The 20,813-nt window shown below is 41.0% G+C and overlaps 1 protein-coding gene across 2 annotated transcripts in view; it reads left to right on the forward strand.

The window, feature by feature from the left end:
- The first annotated feature begins 7,460 nt into the window (after positions 1–7,460).
- Positions 7,461–20,813, forward strand: part of MTUS1 (microtubule associated scaffold protein 1) — a 121,445-nt gene continuing 108,092 nt past the window's right edge. The window contains exon 1 of one of the 2 annotated variants that reach the window (XM_077177483.1): positions 7,461–7,625. The gene's annotated coding sequence lies outside the window, so the exon portion shown is untranslated. Of the gene's footprint in view, positions 7,626–7,779; positions 7,915–20,813 lie in introns of those variants that run through there. The other variant, XM_054633064.2, reaches the window with a different exon arrangement.

The raw sequence follows: 20,813 nt of genomic DNA on the forward strand, positions 1-20,813 counted from the left end.
CCAACCATTAATACTACGCCAAGAACAACAGACTTAGGATTTTTTTCCCTAGCAAAGCTTCCTTGATAAGTTACAAGTATTGGGAGAAAGAAAATTAATACATCAGGCCTGTTTTAAGGAAAATAAGGACTGGCTCAGAAATGAGTGCATGTTAAGATCTCTAAATGATCTAGGCTGCTATAGTTTCTTATTTGCACCTGATGTGTTTTAGCCCATGTTTTGGCTAAAATACATCAGGTGCAAAGAAGAAACTGTTTTCCCTCCCATGGGATTATTTTTACTCTGAATTCCATCTGTATTTCCTTACCTTCTTCCCTGTGGTATGGTTTACCACCCAGAAGGGAAAAAAAATACAACATTCATTTTCATTTTCTCGCTCCCAGTGGATTAATAACATTTCTTTAAAATGGCAGCCAGAAAAGACTTGTGCTTTCTTGCTTTTCCCTGACATCTTACTGTCCATTCAGTAATCTTTCATGCATAGAGAACGTAATTCAGTTTGAATCACCAAATCAAAAGCACATGCTATCCTTGCATTAATGTTTGAATTCATCTTTCTGTGTTAGAGGGGATGGGAAAGAGAAGGAGAAGGGGTTTAATTCCCCAGTTACATGACTTAGAGCAATGAGGGCTGACTTCTGTCAATAGGCTGCTGCAGCACAGCTTCCCCACAGTATTTTGTTCTGTCCTTTCTCAGCAAGGCTCAGGAGGGGACATCTTGTTGCCACAGAGAACTGGTTCAAGCTTTTCTTCTCTGTTTTGTTGGTGCAAGCTTCTGTTTAGTACACCTGTATAACAATTACTCCCCTTTTTCTGTTGTTTCTGTCCTCTTACATTTACCACAGTTAGTTCTGCTTACTCCAGCCAGTGTGAACAATGGCATAACTTGCAATATTAAGGTACTGTGTGTCTAGTGAAAGACACATTCACATACATTGAGATGTGATAGCCATAGAAGCCATTACTGATAGAACAGGATCTAAGCAAAAGTAGTGTGGTGCACAACATTACATCGTCTTGTGAGCTCAGGAGCACCATCAAGTTAGCACCTATTAACAACTTACTGTGCATCAGCTGGTCTGCAGAAATTGTCAGCATGTATTACTTTGCATTTGCTGTTGGAAAACCCTGTGCAAGTTTGCTCAGCCTCCTCTCCTGTCAGAAGGAGTCACATCACCACATATTTGCTGCTGGCTAAGAGCCTATTCATCCCCACATCCACATTTACCACGGTGCAAATGATACTTGCTAAATCCTGCTAACTTAATCTCACATCCAAGCTTCACACTGGGAAGATGCTGCAGTAGCAATATTATTTATGTGTTCTGTAATCATGGAAAAGTGACAAAAGCAAGTAATATTCAGCGCCATTTAAGCAGCTGACCTGCTACAGATAAGAATGAAATTGCTTTGACTTCAGCAATTTATTTTTTTTAAAGACATTAGGTCTATAGTGAGCTAGTGATGAAAGCACTGAAAAACAGGAAAAGAAACTGGCTGTATGATCTTCTCCTTCTATTAATTTCCCTTAAATAAATCTTAGTGCTAATCATCCTTCAGCAGCCCCCAGTTAACCACTCAGCTGAAGGCTTGGAGCTGTTGCAGACACAGCTCCTAAAGGCTCAGAACCATTTGTTTTCTGGCAAGACATTTTCAGATAGGTCTATGCAAATAGTCACTTGGAATTATATCTTCACCTTCATTTCTCTGCCTCAGATGGTTCCTTTAACAGAAAGATCTTAAGGAGGACTTTTAGGAAAAAAGGTTATCTTTAATTAAAACAAAAAACACCCAACCCAAACCAAACCAAACCAAACCAACCAAACAAAAAACAAACAAACAAAAACCAAACCAAAAAAATCCACCCAAACCTGAAAACAAAAAAAGGCAAGAATGTGTTGTGCTGTCTCTAACAGCTAGATTATCTCCCACTTCTCCAGCTTTCTGACTCAGATGCCAGCATCTTGCTTGAAGAAACCCTCTGCTGTCGCCTCTTATTTTTTATCAGGTGCCAGAGAAATTTATTGTCAACCATTGTCTCTTTATCACATCAAATAACCCCATCAGCTAGCATCACTTGGCACTTTTTTACAGGTCTCTTCCTCTCTCTCCTTTGACCAAATCTCTCATCACATTAGTGTTCTTTTGGTTATTTAAGTATCAGCTCCAGTTCAGCATGACTGAAAACCAGGATTCTAAATGTCCTTTCTGGTCAGTCATTTCTTGACATCTACAAAGAACACCACTATTCTGTTAGGAAGTGGGCAGGTTTGACTGGAAAAATTGACACTGTGGCAATATATGACTCTCTCAAACATCTTCCCATGATCTGTGATTAAACCTTTCCTAGCAGCCTGTACAGTACACTTCTGCAAGGTTTACCCATCTTCCTTGCTGTAATATCCCTTCCCCATGGACTTAACAAAGGCAATTAAATTGTTGACTGAAGCTATTGCATTACGGATAACTCTGTTGGTTCATCATGTTCACTATGCAACCTTCCTTTCTGCTCAGAATAACAAATAACCATATTTGGGAATTTTTTTAAAATAAATCTGCTTCTGTGAAAGTGTGTTTGCTTAGGAAACAGTGTATGTGGAAAATGCCAAGGTGTAACAATTGGCACAGAACAGTACAGTTGTCATTCTGCATATGGCTATGTAAACTCATTGAAATGGAACTAAAGAAAGGGGGGAGAAATTAGGCCATTTTTTATCTAACGACAAAAAAGTAATTAAAATCCTCTACAAGAATATCACACATATTTTCAATCACTAATATCAGAAAGAAAAAAACCTATATTGATTACTTGACATATTAATAGGAATAAAGCAGTAAAGAGGTATTTTTACTCCACAGAAGATGAAAATTTTATTATTTGCCATAAGAAAATGCTTCCTAAAATTATTGAATAGATTTGTTCTTACAAATTGTGCTACAAACCATGAGCCCATTCTTAAATGTCCCTTTATAGAATAATGGAAGGAATAAATAATGAATAACATGTGCAATGTAGAGGTTATCCCACAAATAATGGCCTGTGAAGGAAAGAGTTTATTGCATTAGGGAATCAAGTAAACTACAATTAGTCTAATTGTTAAAGCATTCAGAGTATTTTCTAGTTCTTCACCAGAGCTGCCTGTAAGTGGGTCTGAACCTTGCTTTACTGGAAAGCATATGGAAGAAAAATGACATATGTAACTAATTTAGCCAAGAGATCTGTGATCTGTTCACCAGTACTTTTTTTGAGGATATACACAGTCTGATTGTTTTCTAAACTGTGGAGGAAAGATACCAAGGATCCTTAGAATTATGTTACTTTTAGCTATTACAGGGAAAATCAGCAGCAGAATTATAAGATCAAACCTAAATTACTATCCAAAGACATTTTAAACTTTTTCAGCAGCATCACTCAATGATTTTCTCTGGCATACCTCAACAATATGTTGTCAAGGCAGTAAGTATACAAGTTAATTCAAATAAGTCATATGAATGTGAAGTTTGGGGTAAAAAAAAATTAAAGAATAGTCATTAGTAATTGAGCCTCAGAAGATAATGAAGACTTTGAACTGTGGTGATATACTTTTCTGAAACCAAAATTGGCACTGGCCAGCAGAAAGGTTTGTTTTGTATTAATGCAGTACTTTAAATAGTACTATTTATGTAGTCTGCATAAGCAAAGGGGAACAGTACTCATCACTTACTAAAGAATTTGAATGCAGTTATCAACACTCATTACTGGCCCTCTCTCCACCTCAAAAAACAAAAACAAAACCAAAAACCCAATGGAAAAAAAGACCCTAAAAAAATCCCAACAAAAAAACCAAACCAAACCAAACCAACCATCTCAACAGAGTGCTTTAACCTCCAGCCTGCAGGAATTTCATCTGACAGCAGTCAGCCTCCTGATGCCAGAGAATCACCCATAAACACTCTGCTGTGTAACATAAACAAATCCACAACATGGTGTTTTCCCAAATACAGCCAGAATAAGACTTATCACAGACAATAAATCCACCACAGCCAAGCTGTTTTGAGTGTTGAGAGCTGCAGCCCCCAAGTTCTGGCACCATTTTGCTACTCAGGAGCCACAGCCCTGGACCATGTGCCCCCATTCCCCAGCACAGCAGAAGCAGCAGTACCTTGGACCAGAATCTCCAATAAGTAGTGTGAGAAGCATTCGAGTTGTCAATTACTGACATTCCAACTACAGCTTTCTTGTCATCTAAAGCATTTAATTCTTGAGTTAGGCTTCAGTGGGGTCTGCACCTAGATTTTGGCATTTTTCAAAAACATGACAGGAGGAAGGAGAAGGTCTCTCAGCAGCTAAACAGTCAGATGTAAGACCTGGGGGGTCATGAGGACAACAGTCCAATCTGACAAAGTCAGAAGTCCTATCTGATAATTCCCAGGAAATTCCCTTCATCACCAGGCCAGAGGCTAGCTGGGAGGAATGTCTTTCATTGTGCCTGCTGAAAGTCTGTTATTCTGAACAAACTAATCCACATTCATTGGACCAGGGAAGCAAGGCATCACTTTGCAATGCAACAATTAAGGTCCCTAGCTGGGAGTAGGGAAATTGAAATTTCAATCCCTATTACAACACTGCTTTTCTAGGCAATTACCATATAATATTAAAGTACACAAGCAACCATTAAGAGTCAGGAACAGAAACTGAGTTCCCTAATAACCTATTCAAAACCATCCATTACCCTGGATACCAGCAGGACACAGACTGGGCCGTCCTGTGCTGCTGCATTTTTACTGTTATTGATACTCAAGTTACCTGGTACTATTTCAAATTATTTATACTTGCTGCAATCATATCTATTATTAAAGACAGACATACATTCATCTTGGAGTATGAATGCATCTGAAAGTATCATTCAGAGCCATTTGTGGAGCCTCCTCCTGACTACTCCTACTGACAAGAAACAGGGAAATAATATAAAAAAGACTTGTTACTTAGTTAATTCCCTTTCCCATCTATTGTGATATTCACCTCTTGCTTTGGTGTCTCCAATTCTTTCCCATGCTTTATTCTTCTTGGGGCTCCAGGCTACTTGCAACCTCATCACCCTTTGTCTTTCATTTATCTTCCTTGTTTAAGTGATTTTGTCTTCCCTCTTTTTCCTCATTTCCTTCCCTTCAATTTCAACGTTCAGTGACATGATCCTGCAGTATTCCTCTTACATTTATATAAACTCAAAAATGCATGGACCAGCAGAAGTAAGGAAGAAAAAAAAGGCAGAGAAGTAAAAGTCATTATCTCATTATCTCTTTTTAAAAAAATCTAAGTATCTGGTTTTCAATTTGATTTTTCTCCTTGATTGCTGCTGTATGAAAGGCTTAGACAAACAACAAAACCAGGAAAAATTAAAGAGCCATCAGAGTGGAATGGCTGCAGCAAACGCTGAATGAACTGTGATCTTTGGCAGGATAAAGATCAACACCACAAGCTTTCAGCTGTAGCGATCAGTCGATACTTTCCAGACCATCCCCACGGTGACAAAGACAGAGGCATTTTTAAGTTGTAATTGAGATTAGCCTTGATACATACAGTTGGAGCCATGCCTGTGAACTTTGCTAAAAGGCTAGCTATGTAAACTATCTATCACTCAGTTTCACATGAGCAGTAACCTAATGACACCACAAAAATCTCACTATGTCCCTTGCTCCACACGTTCAGCCACAGCAGCAGACTCATGCCAAGGTGCTTCAGCTGTGCTACTGAAGTGTTTGCCTCCCAAGGTCTGGAGCACTATATAGACTATCCTGGGGTGCTCAAGTTTTGTACAATGCTCAGCATTGTAGCCCAAAAGCACTCTTGCTCTGATCCAGCTTACTAGATTTGCAGTCACGTGCTAACTGAAAACCCATACATAATAGTACTGACTCCAGCACACTTTGAATGAAGCCCATAAAGACACACAAGATTGCTTTTCATGGATGGGAATAAAATATTTTGTTTGTTACTACTAAGCCAACCACAATAAATAGTTCCCTTTCATGTGGTGATGAAACAAAGCAATCATGCTGTATTCCTCTTCTAATTATTAGGTTGAAAGAAGCAGTGTCTTCCTGGCATGTTTAATTCTGAATCATATTCATCACATATATAAATAGCCAGCAACTGTATCTAGTAGAGGAGGGCAGAGAGGAAGGTCAGGGAACTAGCTTGATGTCATGAAAGCATTTCCTGTGGAGTCACCAAATCTGTCCTGGATACAGACTCCTATGTTGGCACACAGGGAGCCTAAAGGCAGCTGTGCTCTCATGCACCAGACATGCCAGGTAAGTGTCTCCAACCTTGCTGGCATTTGGAAGCTTCTCTTCCCCAGAAATCACATAGGTATAATTTACTTCTTAGGGCTTTGCAATGATGAGTAAAAGATTTTTCCTTTTTCCTTCATGTTACAGGTAGTGCCACCACTGTGAAGACACAACTTTAGTCCCGAATCCCCAGCAGCTACTCCACTGGGTCAGGGAGACTACCACAATACGAACCTTCTCCACTGAAATCCAAGTGGACAGATGCTGGAGGGAAGTGCTGGCTCTACTACCACTGAAATCCAGGATGTCGAGCCCTAAGAAGTGGCAGCAAATAATACTGTGGACAGAATGCTAAAAAGAATTACGGCAGAGTTTAAAGTTGTGGCCAGTCAGTAAACTCACACACTTTCTATCTGGTTTGTGTTTATAAACCACTCTGCATAAACACAAACATAGCCCAAGACTATCATTGCACAGCTTAGGCCATCAAGAAAATTATGCCTGAACCTCCTGAGACTTCTTGTTGTAACCTAGACATTGCCTTAGTGTTGCTACACACTGTTTTGCTAAGGTAGCTCTCAGCTGATTTCACAGAATCCTCGAGGCTGGAAGAGAGCTTTAAGATCAAGTCCAACTGTCAACCCAGCACTGCCATTGTAATCAGTAAACTCGATCACCAGGCACCGGATCCAGATGCCTCTTAAGCATCTCCAGGAGCGACGACTCCACCACCTCCCTGGGCATCGCAATATGTTGCAGGAACTTCTCAGGAACAAACTTGTTATCCACGCTGCCTCATTCGGGCCGGCAGCAGTGGGCACGGGAGCGATCCGGCCGGCTCCCGCAGCAGCCCGGGGCGGCAGGGATGGCAGCGCGGCGCGGCGGGGGCAGGGCCCTGCCGGGGGAATGCGGCCCGGCCGGCCCAGGCGCTGCCCCGGGCGGGTGATTTAGCCCGGCTCTCCAGCACCGGGGCATCCCACGGCTTCTCACTCCGCGCGCCGGCCGCGAAGCCACACGCGGTTTAGGAACTGAAACGAGACCAGGCAGGTTTTGTCGCCGTCGGTTGTGAGTTTGAAGCAGCGCACTTAGCCCGGCTGGAGCAAGGTCACTGCGTGCCCCGGCTCGGCCAGGGCCCACCATCCGCCGAGACCCGCGCCAGCCCGGTCCCACCGGCTGCCCTCAGGAGGAGCGGCCGCCCCCCCCGGTTGCGGCGGCCGGATCCTCCTCCATCCCGTGCGGTATTTTTAGCCGCTGACCCAGTTCCCCCGCTCGGCTACCTGCGCCTCTCTCACCGCCCGGCCGGGCGCCCCCGCCGACAAACGCACCGCCCAGGGCCGGCCCGGCCCCGCCAGGTGAGGGGGGCTGCTGCGGGGCAGGTGCGCCCGGAGCACGGCGGCGGCGCCTCGCACGGGACGGCCCGGAGGGGGCGCGGGGCTGCTGAAGGGGCGCAGCCCGGGGCGGGACAGCCACGAACGCCAAGCCGGCGGCGCTGGCGAGGAGCGGGCGGGCTGGTGCGGGTGAGGCGCTGCCGGGGCCTCCGCGGGGGTGGAGGGGAGGCGGTGCCGGCGGCGAGAGCGGCCGCGGCGCAGTTTTCTGCAGCGGCGCTGATCTACAAGTGAGGGGTACTGCGTGCGTGCCGCCGTAAGTGCTGACTTGCTGTCTTTTACAGAAGTGTGAGTGCTCCCCTTTCTTCCCTTCCTTTTCTTTCTCTCCTCGCTCTCTCAGCGAGCGCTTCCCAGGGTGGCCGGATAACGGGGCACGGGAGCGGAGCGCGGCTGCGGCTGCCCGGGGGAAGCGGGTCACTGCCGCCGCTCCGTCCTGCTCCAGCTTACTTTCCTCCTGTGCTCTTGGGCGATTGCCGCCCACCGCCTTTCCGCGGCCCCGGCGAGGTGAGGCTGAGCCGCGGCCTCGGGGCGCAGCGCAGGTGCGGCTGCAGCGGGGCCCGCCCCGAGGGCCCTTTCCCCTGCACTGAGGGGCCACAGCCTCGGCGGGCCCAAGTTGGGTGTTTGGAGTTTTCGATATTGAGAGATATGGAAATTGTATATTGCTGTCGCAGCTTTTTTTTTTTTCTATCTAGATGAGCAGTGACACCGTGTTTGATATGTGTAAAATGTGCTACAGCTCGCTCTCGTGCACGCGGAGTGCTTTCGTCCTGTACTACGAGCACGAACTCTCCTGAGATTTTTAACGGAGTATTTTTAATGCTCGCTCCTCTGCTTGCTGCTATTTATACCATGCAAGGTTGGCAAGGAGAGGAGAGCTAGAGTTCGGAAAGGACACTGAGGTTTAACTTGATACCATTGTTCCAAGGAGAGAAAGTGCAGGTATTTAAAATAAAACAAAACAAAGAAATGCCCAGAAAACAACCCCGTGAAAACACCCTACCTCTCTGTTTTTCTACTGCATTATCCAAGCAGAGAACTGAGCAGCCCTTTCTGGTTAGGGTATGTAGGTGATGTTCTGCCATGGGATCTAAGCCTGTACTTTGGTTTTATTATTTGTTTGCATTATGCTTGTGATGTGATGTGATGGACGGTCCAGCTGGTTAAACCCCACACTGGGGGATTATCTGAAAGATGAAGTCTCACCCTGGCAGATGTATGACTTTCACTTAGGTAGAAGAAATCCTTACTGGTCACTGCCTATGCATTGTAAAATGCATTTGTAATGCTATTTGTAGGTGCTATTATGTAAAATGTTGTTAACACTAAGTCTGAAAAATTGGATGATACCTATGCTGTTGAATATATATTAATGGGTAATCAATTTCTTTCTTCTTTTTCTGAATTAATTCTGTACACAGTAACACCTCTCTCTAAAGTCAGGAGAGATAGAAGCTTTTCATATAGTAAAACTTTAATTTCAGGAATAGAAAAGCTTTAACATTCATCGTTTATATCACTAAGATTTTCAGAGTGGATGGTGATAACTAATATGATGGATCTTCCTCTCTGGATTGCTGAATAAGATTGGTATTAAGAATTGTTTATTCCTTGTGACATGCACCGTGCTCTGGTGGAACTGCAGAGCAGCATTGCAGCAGCTGGCTCGCGTGACTGCACACCAGCCGCTGGGGTTAGCTTAGTTCTCCTAGTGCTAATTATCCTGGGTGAGCAATGGATTGCATTTGACTGTGTTTTTATGGAGTAATTGTATGTGTGGTAACAAGGCTCTGCTAAAAATTCATGTAGTCCCTTTTAAAATATTGCAAAGCTTTGACTTCAGGCTGAGATCAGTCTGCTTCAGAACTGTGGCTGAAACAGTGATCATGATCTGGTAAATCTGATGCTAAAACTTCACCTAATCTGATTTCCTGTTATGAGTTAGCATGATTCTGTCTGTCAAGATGCCATAAGTTGAAAATATTTGAACAAATGTTAAATTTTTTGTAGCAAACCCCTTAATTTGGTTTCATGATATTTTTGAGCAGTTGTGATTCATAAATAGGAAGGCTTCCTGCCAGATGCATAATTGTTCCTTATTCTCATGTGTTTTACTTACACCTGAAATCAATATCTGAATACTGACTAACTGCAGGAGTGCAGTGTCAAGGCCTTGAAAAAGTCAAGATTTGACAGAGTAATGACACTTTAAATGCATTTGGTACTTCTGTTTCTAACTCTTGCATTTTGTGGCTTCAAACTTTTGTCTGCAGGCACATATGTTAGAAGTGGGTTTCATTTTTAGGCAGAGCCAAGGTTCTTGTACAAAAATGTCAACTCTAAGGAGGCTTTTTTTTTTTAATCTTTTAGGATTTACTCTTGAGCTGAGATTTAACATGTCGGGTAGCTAATGGTCTCAACAATCTAGCAAAATAATTGCTAAGATTTGTAATAGGAACTGTGGAATGCAGATTAGCCAGTTGATAGTGTGGGACTGATTTTTTTTTTAAATCTACAGAAATAAAGATGCAGTAATATTTTTATACATATATATGTGCCATGTACATGTATAAATGTATATGTTTTGTATAGAAATACGGCATATTACATGTTCATATAAGATGTGAAAGTGCACCACTTCTGTAGTTTGATTGTTTGATGATTAGAGATCAGATTATGTGGTCAGAAGTGACATGTGTGGTATGTATGATTCAACAGAAGCTGCTGAAGTGATTGCCTGTCCTAAGTCCCTATTTCTGTTCAAGTCATTGTGTTCTATTCATTCAGTTTCATGAAGTATCCTGATTTACTCTTTTATTGGGAAAATCAAGCATTTTTAGTTGCCTTTATCCCTTTAATATGGAAGATTACCTGTGAGTTTGTGAAATGCTCATTCTATGGAGTAGTTTGGAGTTAAAGCTGGGAAAGTTAATGCTCTTTATTCTGCTTTACTTGATTGCAAGAATCAGTGCTTCTTCAGTGTTTGTGCTGTGGAACTGGCTGTTGTACAGTTTGCTCTATGCAAACATTGAAGTGAGAATGATAACAGCCTACTTCTTTTTAAGGGAGTGCTTGCACTGTGGAGTTTTTTGCTTTTCCTGATTTATGTATGAAGATGTTTTTAGACTCGGTAGTTGCTCTCATGGAGGCATGGGAAGAATTGTTTTCTGCTTTCCTATTTTCTCTGTTGTTGCCGAGATGATTCCACAGAGTATGCTGTGCATAGGTATGCTTTATTATCTGACAAGAAAGTTAGTGCTAGCTAATTAGTGCTAGCTGCTAGTGCTAATTTTGTGTCCTCCAAGTAAAAAAATAATATTAATTGTGAGTCATAGTTTTCTACATGAGTGGACTTTTTCAGTGCCAAAAAGTTATGTCAGTGGGAAATTTCCTTTTTCCCATCTCTAGCACCTAAATTAACTTCAGTTTTATTTCATGGACTTCTCCTTCCCTTGCATGAATTGCATTAATCCTTTTACACTAAGTTAACTCAGGCTGCTTTAGTTACTACTCTGTTTAGTTTTTGCATCAGGAAAAACTGCAGCTGCTCTTAGTGGATGACTTTGATGTCATCTGTGAATTGCCCACTTGTATTGACTCCCCATTGTCTGTCGTCATTCTCTTTAGATGGTTCCCTTAATGTCTGTCATTTTGTTTGCCACAGAAATTATTTGAGCCCTTCGAACTTAGCTAAGTTGCCAGTGTGCTCTCAGCAATATTCAAATACTTAAACATTTCACAATTTTTTTTCTTTTGCAGTCTTAGATAACTATGTTAAAAAATTAAAACAAGCTTATTTTTGCATTTAATATAAATGTGGATTTAAAGATTGCAATATGGTAATTATGCAGGGAAATGAAACTAGTGCACTCAAGGCACTGGGAGTTGAGATGTTGTCAGCCACACTGGGTTTTGATGAACTAGTTCTAGTGCAGACCCCTGTGAGTGTGCATACAGAGGTTGTCTGTGTGCTCAGAGTGACAGTGGGCATCAGCTGTACAGCAGAATCCCAAGGTGGGGTAAAACAGTTGGCATGTGTGTGGTGTAGTACTTCATTCCAGTGGCTGGTATTCCTAGTATCACTAATATCTTTTACTCTGTACTTTCTATACTGTGTCTAGCAGGACAAAATAGGACAAGCTTTCTTCCCGAGTCAGTTTCCTCTGTGTTTGCTCCATTCGTGTCAGTGAAGAAATGGACAAGTCTTCTTCAAGCAAAACCAGAGTATTGAAGCAGGAATTGTCATTACTATAAAAAATATGGTTGTAGATACATTATATGGGTTTTTTTTCCCCTGATCTCCTGTCAATGTATGAGGTCCCTATAGTGTATTCTGGGCTTGTTAGTTCAGTTTGATAGCATTAGCTGACACCAGTGAGGTCTGGATGGAGTGATTTGTGAAATGATGTTCCTTTTCTCTTTCTGAGATCACTGTAAACCTATGAGACTGGCCAAAAAAGAAATTATTAACATCACTGGGCTCCTCAAAGAGTGTGATTGTACTCTTGGATGAGTGTGAGTGGTTGGTGCTGCAAGTGTTAGAGACTGCTTTTTGCCTCCATTCATCCCCTGTTGGAGTTGTAGCTGAGGCTGCTGCCTTGTCATGTCTCTAGTGTTGAATTGCAGCAGACTGAATAATCTTGATTGAAGAATTTAAAAAATAGGAGGATTTTGCTGCACCATCATTTCAGGAGGGTTTGGGATCTGTATGCCATTGGGCAGTCTGAGAGCATTGTGGTAAAGACTATGGGCTGATGAATAAACTACTGTTAAACAAGAAAGACCATGACTTGTCCGTTAAATATGGTTTGTGTGCCCATTCTCCTAATTAACGTGGATCTGCCTTTCCTGTTTTACTTGGTGCTTTACCTGTATGCTTCTAGTGAGTCAAATATGATTACTCTTACCTGAGGATGCTAAAGGTAAGATCCTTGGACTGATTCAAGATCATGGTGTGAGACCATTTTTTAATTGGAGATATAAAGGGAAGATGCTGCTGGCTTATGCGCAGCACACATCCTGTTAATGCACAATCTACAAGAATCATCAGTTCTTGGACAGAGTCTGAGTTGCTTGCTCTTAGTGTCTGATTCAAATGTTTTTGTGGCAGTGAATTTTTTTTTTTCTATAATTATTAGAAGTATTTGAAATAGCAGTGATGTGACTTTAAAAGGGAAGTCAGGAAGTACTTTCATAATATTTTCCTCAGGTTTGTATTTTTCTTTAAAAAATGCTTTACTTTACAGAATTACAGTTTGCCTGAGAAGTGTCTTTTTCTAACCTTCACACTGAAGTAGGACTACAGCCTGTGCTAGATCAGGTCAGACATGGCAGGGTGCAGCTGAATCTTGCAAATCTGTAGCTGGAGATTCTGTAACCTGTTTTGGGTAATCTAGGAAATAACATCATTTAAGCAAAGAAAAAACTTGAACTAGGATGGTTGGTGAGCCATTTACAGGATTATAGGCAAGTGTTGTTATAGAAGTGAGTTGGCAATTGTACCTGCTTTTGGTACTGAACTCTTTCAGATGAAACACTGAGACCTACAAGGAAATTGATGTAAGGTGAGCTGTTGTGGCCCTTGCCTCTGAAATGACATTGATCAGGTGATTAATTCTGTCCCTGAGCAGGACCATAGCTCTTTATTACAGCTCTGAGTTGCAAGAAGATTATGGTTCTGCAGTTTTCTGAATGCTGTCTCTTGCTGTAAGAAATTCTCATATGCTCCTCTGTGAGCCTGTCATTTCACTCAGTTGTATGAAGTTTTGATGTGTCAGATGTCCTTAGCATTGCTTTTAGTTTGAGGGGGGAAAAATCTCTAAGTTTTCTGGGTGAAATTAGCATGAAATTTGACTATTTTTAGTGGTTTATTGGTAAATGCTGAATAATTGGAAGACTGCTTAGTGGATAGAAGTAATAGCTTGATAAAAAAATTAATCTCTAGAAAAGTGGCATTTATACAGTGTGTAAAACTGGAAGTCTGTCTTTGCAAGCTTTATTTAAAAGCTTTGGAGTTCTGGTAACCTGTGCTCTGCAGTGGTCAGTACAACTTCCACTCTGTGCAGCAAAAGCAACAATACACAGCTGCTACTTTCAAACTGGATGTCCAGTTTTAAAGATGTATAAAAGGTTGTTTGATTGGAAATTGTCAAAATTTAATCTACTTTTCAGTCTGAATTGCTTTTGTTATTTTCTTCTCCTGCTTATCTTATTGATTTTGATGTCTTGAATTCTGTGTTATTTAATGTCACTTCTCTGTAGTGGCCATGTTTTATGTGGCTAGTTTTCTTCTGTCTATCTTGGCCTTTAAGTTGCTCAATTAAAAAGACAGTTTATGGCAAAGTCATTCACTGTGAACATTTGGAAGTAACCTGGGTAGATGTTTATTTTGGGACATACTGGTTGATAAAGAAAACAAATATGCAGCATACATCCCAATATTAGGATTATTTATATCAATATATTTATTGATATATCAATATATTTATTTATATCAATATTAATTCACCATTTAACTTACAAAGCAACATAAAACTTTAATAGTGTCAGGATGCTGTCCTCTTGAATCTTTGTGATTTTCTTTTGGGAAAGAAACTGAAGAATAGCTTGAAATTTGGTTTGAAAGGCTTTTAACACTCCTCTCTGCCACAGGCAGTGTTTTGTGGACTGTCATGTCATCTGCAATGATGTCACTTGGAGATTAAACTCTTCTGGTATTCTATTGATGGAGTTTTACCTGTTGCAAAGCATGAACTTCCCTAACATCTTGATTACTGGGCTTTATTTAAGCATTTGTTAAACCTTCTGCAGATTTGCATTGGTTTTGTTCATACTTAAATTGTGCTCTTTGAGGTTAGCAAACTTAAACGTCACAGTTTTCAGAAAATTCAGTCCCATCATTAAATCAGTGTATAACTTTCCCAGAAACTGGAGAACTAAATGTAATAAAAAATGAACGGTTGCACCTTGATTTGCTGCCCACATTTGTCTGAAAGCTGACGTTTGTTGGTGAAGGAGCTGACAACTAAACATGTTAAAGCTTAAATAAACCCAAAACCCACTAGAGTGAAAGGATGGGTTATTTGAAGAACTAATTCTTGCAGCAAGGTGTGTGCAGTACTGGAGTTGTCACTTTGTGGAATGTAAAAACTAACTTCTATTAGTGATCATCTATCTTAATTCCCAGGAGGATACATTATGCTCAACATTTTGGACTGAAAGGGTAGCTTGTTTAGCTCCTCTCTGAGATTAGCATTGAAACTGTCCTCTCATACTGTTTTTTTAGCACAGACATATACCCTGGCTCATCAGAAAATTTTCTGTGGAGATTGGACAACTGTACTTAGTGTGCTTGAGAAAGCCTCCTCTGTTGTCTTTGATGCCATGTACAGGTTCTCCATGTAAGGCTCAGTGCAGTTTGCTACAGGTGATCCTGTCCTGCTTTTTTGTTGTTTTGGTTTGAGTTTTTTTTGTAAAAGTGTGTGGTTGAAACTAGACGGTGCTTTGTCCATCACTGCATGTGGACTTTGTGATTTCCTCTTAGAGGATTGACATCTTTTAGTTTTGCAGATGTGCTGGTGTTCAAACCATTACTGAATTATTGTATGTCTCTTTTTGACTTCCCACTTCTTTCTGGTTACTCATTTGAGGAGGAAAAAAGAAAGAAGACAAGGAATGCTTGTATTGAACTGTTCCTTTCCACCTTTTGGACATTAATCTTTCAGTTCTGTCGTGTACGTGACTATTTCTGACTCCTGGCTGAAGCTCTTAAAGGTCATGTGACTTCTTTGTTGATGCTGTCTAAGCATGTGAAGCCCTGGTGCTGCCTGTGCTGTTGAGTTGCAGGACAGCTCGCCTTTGATGCTGCTGGTTGATGGCTGTGTGATGCAGACCATTTCTGGATGTACTGGCCTAGCAGTTCCTGGCAGTGTAAGCAGGCTCTGTCTGTTGCAGTGTGCTCTCATCTGATGTGTGCACTGGTTATTGCTTCCCTCCCATCAATCATCAAGGATCTTAAAACCATTACTCTGTGGCTGACTGCTGTCTAATCTTGGGAAGCCTATTGATTGCTGTTCCACTGTTGCAATCTTACCTAATTGCATGGCTTGTCTGCCAGTTTCACCTCTGCAAGACGCCCTCGGTGCTGACGACCATTTTATTACATTGTAGATATTTAGAATGTGTCTACAAAAAATTGCAGAAATGTGGTGTTTCTTTATGTTAGTACTATCTGAACAACTCCCTGTTTCAGGTGTGCTCTCTACCAGATGCTTTTAAGTGGGCAGCCTATATGGTGCTGTATCATCTCAGTAATACTTCAGCAGGAGCTGAAGTCTGTTGCAGCCTTCCACCAAAGAGAATGCTATTTTGTATGCTTTATTTGCTCCTCATTTAGTGTTCCCAGCCAAACTTATGGAACTTTATTCTTATTCCTTTATCTTTCAAGAAGTGTGGAAGGAGCATGAACTGTTTTTATTGTCTGTGAAATTTCATCCTTTTCAGGTCTCTGTTAGCAGCAGCTGTCATCAGCAGCCCGAAGGTGCTGGAATAAAATCTGTTGGTATGATTTGTAGTTCACATATGACTTGATTTAATGAATTTGTCGCCAGAATTGTCTGAGAATTATTTTTTTATCACATAGTAGATTACTTACTTACTGTGTACTTTTTTTGATGCTTCTTTTGATTTTGTGTGAGTAATTTTATTTGTTCCTGAGTTTCAGGTAATTAAATTTTTGTATCTACAGGTGGATTGCTGGAGTTGTTCCTTTGCAAGCTTTCCCAAAATGAAAGGAATTCCTAGGATATTTTGCTCTGTTTGCATCCTTGTGTCTCAGTATACAAGCATCTCAGAGCTACGGATGTTCCCTGTAGTGCATCTGTGTTTCCTCTGCTTTGTTTCATTGTCATAAACAATTCACAGGACCTGTTGAGGAATTGTTATAGTTGAGTGTTATGAAACTGAACTGTCTGGGTGTTGTCTCCTGACACATTATTATAATCAGCCAGAACCTTGATGCCAGGAGATAATGAAGGCTGGTTCTGCAGTCAGCAGAGGTTGATGGCCTTGGGCAGTTGGATGCCTTTAGGTGTTTGCATTCTCAGTATCTGCCTGCAAGGACGGCAGAGGCTTGCCAAGCAGCTGGGAAGGTCACCTACTTTAGCGTGTAGTAACAGAATGAATGTTCTTGCTCTGCTCTCGTGTAATGGACAGCTTCTGATTTGGAGTTGTGCAGACCACTGCTTCACCTAAGGATTCTTGTGCTCTGTAGATCCTTGATATTCTAATAGCGGATAATACAAACCTTGTGAGCTTGGCAGGTTTCTCAGAAGATTGGACATCCTTTTGGGCATCCACTTCATTATGTATACTGCTTGTGGTAAAAGCTTGCTTCTACTTTATTGCACAAGTACACAGATCAAGATATCTGAGCAGCTTCTGTATATGGTTAAGACTCATCTTTACCTTTCTTTCCTTGCCCTTAACTTGTTTTTGTGTTTGGGTTTGTGGGCCAAATATTTTGTGTAATAAAGTGTCCTACTGCTCAGCAAGTGGGCTCCAAAGTCAAATACCATGAAGTTAGTCTTCTTTGTTACAGATTTCTCATAGGTTTCATAGTAGTTTTATTTGGTATAGCTAGTATTTATTCATGCTTCTCTGTTTTAATCAAGCTGCATCTCAACACTGAAGAAGTTAGTAAGTCTGGCTCCAAATTTCAGCCAGCTTGAGCTGGTAGTTCATTTAATACCTTAATTGCAAGGTGATAATTGAATAGAAGTTGTATTCAGTTCCCTACATGCAGAGGCTGTATCATTAGACCTTCTGAAGTCTTGCTAAAAGCTGCCTCTACTGAAAGATGTATTGCAGCTTTAGCTATTACTTCAACAAGAAAAGTATTGAGCATATTTTTTGTTGTTGTTGTATTGGACCAGTGGCTTCCCTGCTTGCCCAGATGACTGTTGGCCAAGTACTTCAAGCAGAGCTGGTGGTGCATGCCCTGTTATTTGGGGTCTCTGGATGTTTTTCAGCATTCAGTTTTTCCACCTGTCCCAGCCTAGTGGCAATCAGGTCTGTAATTCTTCCCCTTGGTTCCCAGCTATCTTTATTGCAGTAAGCTGAATTGCTGTGCTCACACAGGTCACAGCACTGTTGTGCTGGTGTGTAAGCCTTACTCTACAACAATATTTAGTCACAAGCACGCATTTGTAAAAAATGCACTTTTTAGACAAAATAAGCACTGTGGAGCCTTGAAAGAAATTACTGTAATGTACTCAGAACTGAGAAGAACGAAGGTAAGAAACTGCAGTGGTTAGAGCAGCTTTCCCAGCAGAGCATTTGACACTTCAGTGGTGTAGCTTGGCATGTGGGCATGCCTCCAGCCTTTACTCTCCTAGGGGTTACCCTGTTGGTAAGGTGTCACCTAAATATAGTAAGCCTGTGTAGTGGGGGTGGTTTTTTTCCCCTGCAATGGGCTATTTTCAGTGTAAAATAAGCAGGAGAGCTTTGTGTTCTACAAGGTTACTCCATCATAGGCTTTCAGATGTTTCCAGTTGTTCAGATTTCTTATTGAAGGCCATGTAGAAACTGTGTGGCAAACCTTGAGATCAATATTTCTGTTCTCTAATCTGTAATGGGCTGCTTATCATTGATAAAAGATGTCTGGTTCTGTAGAGGTCATTCCATAGCATTTACGTAAGTTATATTTAGTGCATGTTTTTATCTGATTGGTGTCAGAATAAAGCTGCTGTTACAAACTGCTTACTTATTTATAAACACAGAGAACTCAAGCTTCCCGTAGAGGGGCAGCCTAGAATTTTGTTCTTAAAAAAATATGAGGGAAGTGGTTTCTAGGAAAAAAAATCAGTTGCAGTGTGTTCTTGGTGGCTGGTTGGTGGTGGTTTTGTTTTGCCAACCAGTGGCTTCATGTAAAAGTATGTTTGTGGTTGTCAAATGTGAATACAGTTAGATGCTATAAAGAATTAAATTTCTCAATCTCCAGGACTAATCATGATCTGCAGGTAGCAGAAGGTGGCTTACAACACAGTTGGAAAGTGGTGGACTGGCTCCTTCCCTGAACTTCCTGCAATGATAGTCTTCCCCCCTGCCCCCCCAACCCCCCTCCTCCCCCCCAAAAAAAAACCCAACAAAAACCCACAAAAAACCCCTAAACCCAAAAACATTTAGAAATGTTGAAGTACATCCCATCTCTACTTATGAGTGAACACTTGGAACAGTGTACAGACAGGCAGGTCCTTGAATCTCTTAACTGTTAATAGCCTTTCAGTGTATATGTTTTGTTTTCTGTTTTTGTTATAGAGAAGTCTTAGATGGCAAATTCATCTTTGTGCCTCAAAGTAACATTGAATAACTGGATAACCATACAATATAAAACTATTAAGAGTAACTGTAGCAACCCTGTATTTTTTCATTCGGCAAAAAAGTAGCATTTTTAAACACAGAAGATGAATCTGTAGTGTTGAAAAGGGAAAATGTCAAATAACATGCGTCTGTCCACTCTTGGGAAGAAGTCTGTCATTGAAGTGATTATGAATGCTGTAGTATCTTTTCCATGCTCTTCAGCTCTTCCAGAAATTGCTTTCAGAAAGAGGCAAATGGCCTTTGTACTCAGTGATACTGCCTAGAGAAAAATTTTATCCCTCTGGACTAACGGCTGCCTTTCTACAAACCAGTGACTTGGAGGTTAATGTTTAAATATTTAAATGGATTTGGCATGTTGCCATTTAAGTGGAACAGAATGTGCTTAACCTGAAACTCAAACAGTTCCCTGGGTAGCCAAAAAAATAAATTACTCAATAGTGCAGTGATCTGGTAAATTGAAAGATTATAGTTTAACCCTAACCCTGAACCGGGTTATCCCAAAGGAGAACTATCTGTCTTATTTTTTCTATTTTGTTGAGGGCAATTTTTACGGATGTTATTGGAACTTTTCACAGAAGTTCTTAGGCTAAGTGGTAGCACTCATCTGTGGATCGAAGTCCAGTATAAATAAGTTCTAGTGTAGGTTACTGATCTGCATGAAATAATTTTAAACTTGTTGAAAACTGGGTAACTTGCTAAATTCAGATAATTTTATTTTTAGTTCTCTTTCTTTGGGGTGGAACATAGGGGTTAAACAAAGGTTTGATGAGTATAAAGCTTAGTTTGAGTCTTGATACTTACAACTTGAAATGGAAGAAGTTAAAGAAGAAAGGCAAGAGTAAGTGCACCTGGCATTCTTCACATCTCTAGGGCTGTCTACCTTAATCCAAAGGGTTACCAGTGCCTGGAAGAGAGGTGGGAGCTTTGGCCTTGAGACTGCATCTCTAATCCAGTCAGATTCTGACCTTAAGTTTACCAAGAACTTTGCTAAAAGCATCCAACTCAGGGGAACTTTTCCTGCCTCTCGTGCCAAATGATGCAAGCCCAGGTTTTCTGCCAAGTATCCCAAGGATTTTCTCATTTTCTTCACATTCTGTGCTGGTGACTGCATGCTGTCTGTAGTTGAGAGAATGAAGCAGTGTTCAAGGCATGCTAAGGTAAACTGGGTTGGGTGGGGGAGACAATTTTCTTTCCTCATTGTGCTTTCTTGTACAAATCTTGTGTTCCAAGTTAAACAAGTATGTGAATTTTTCATGTATAGATGTGAAACTTCACACTTTAGAACTCTTAATGAAAATAATTATAAATCCCATAACTCCAAGCCTATTAAAGAAGTATTTGAGTTTGAATTGCAGCAATTTCCCAGACAAACTAGTATTTTGCTTAACTCTTGGTTGTGTGGTATTTGTACTACAGCAGAGAAGTGAAATTGTCTGGGCCAGTATAGGTATTTGCTTGAGCTCATGTTTGCATCCTAGAGAAAGGAATGATACTGCAAACGTCCAGCACAGAATTTCTACATCACATACTATGATCTGATTTATGTAAACCAAAGGGGGTCCCCCCTCATAAATGGTTAGGAAATCTGCACAGTACCAAAAAGCATCCTCCACATGAGTGCTACAACTCTAAAACTGGTATGAACTACTTATTCTTCTACATCATCTATGTCAGTAGTTGGAGACAATTCTATCACAGTTTAATGTATTTGGTGATTTCCTTATAAAGGAAAAAGAAATTTCTACTTAAATGACTGTTTCATGAGCCATTTCAGGAAGG

The sequence above is a fragment of the Agelaius phoeniceus genome, chromosome 4 (genome assembly GCF_051311805.1).
Source record: "Agelaius phoeniceus isolate bAgePho1 chromosome 4, bAgePho1.hap1, whole genome shotgun sequence".
Classification (NCBI taxonomy): Eukaryota; Metazoa; Chordata; class Aves; order Passeriformes; family Icteridae; genus Agelaius; species Agelaius phoeniceus.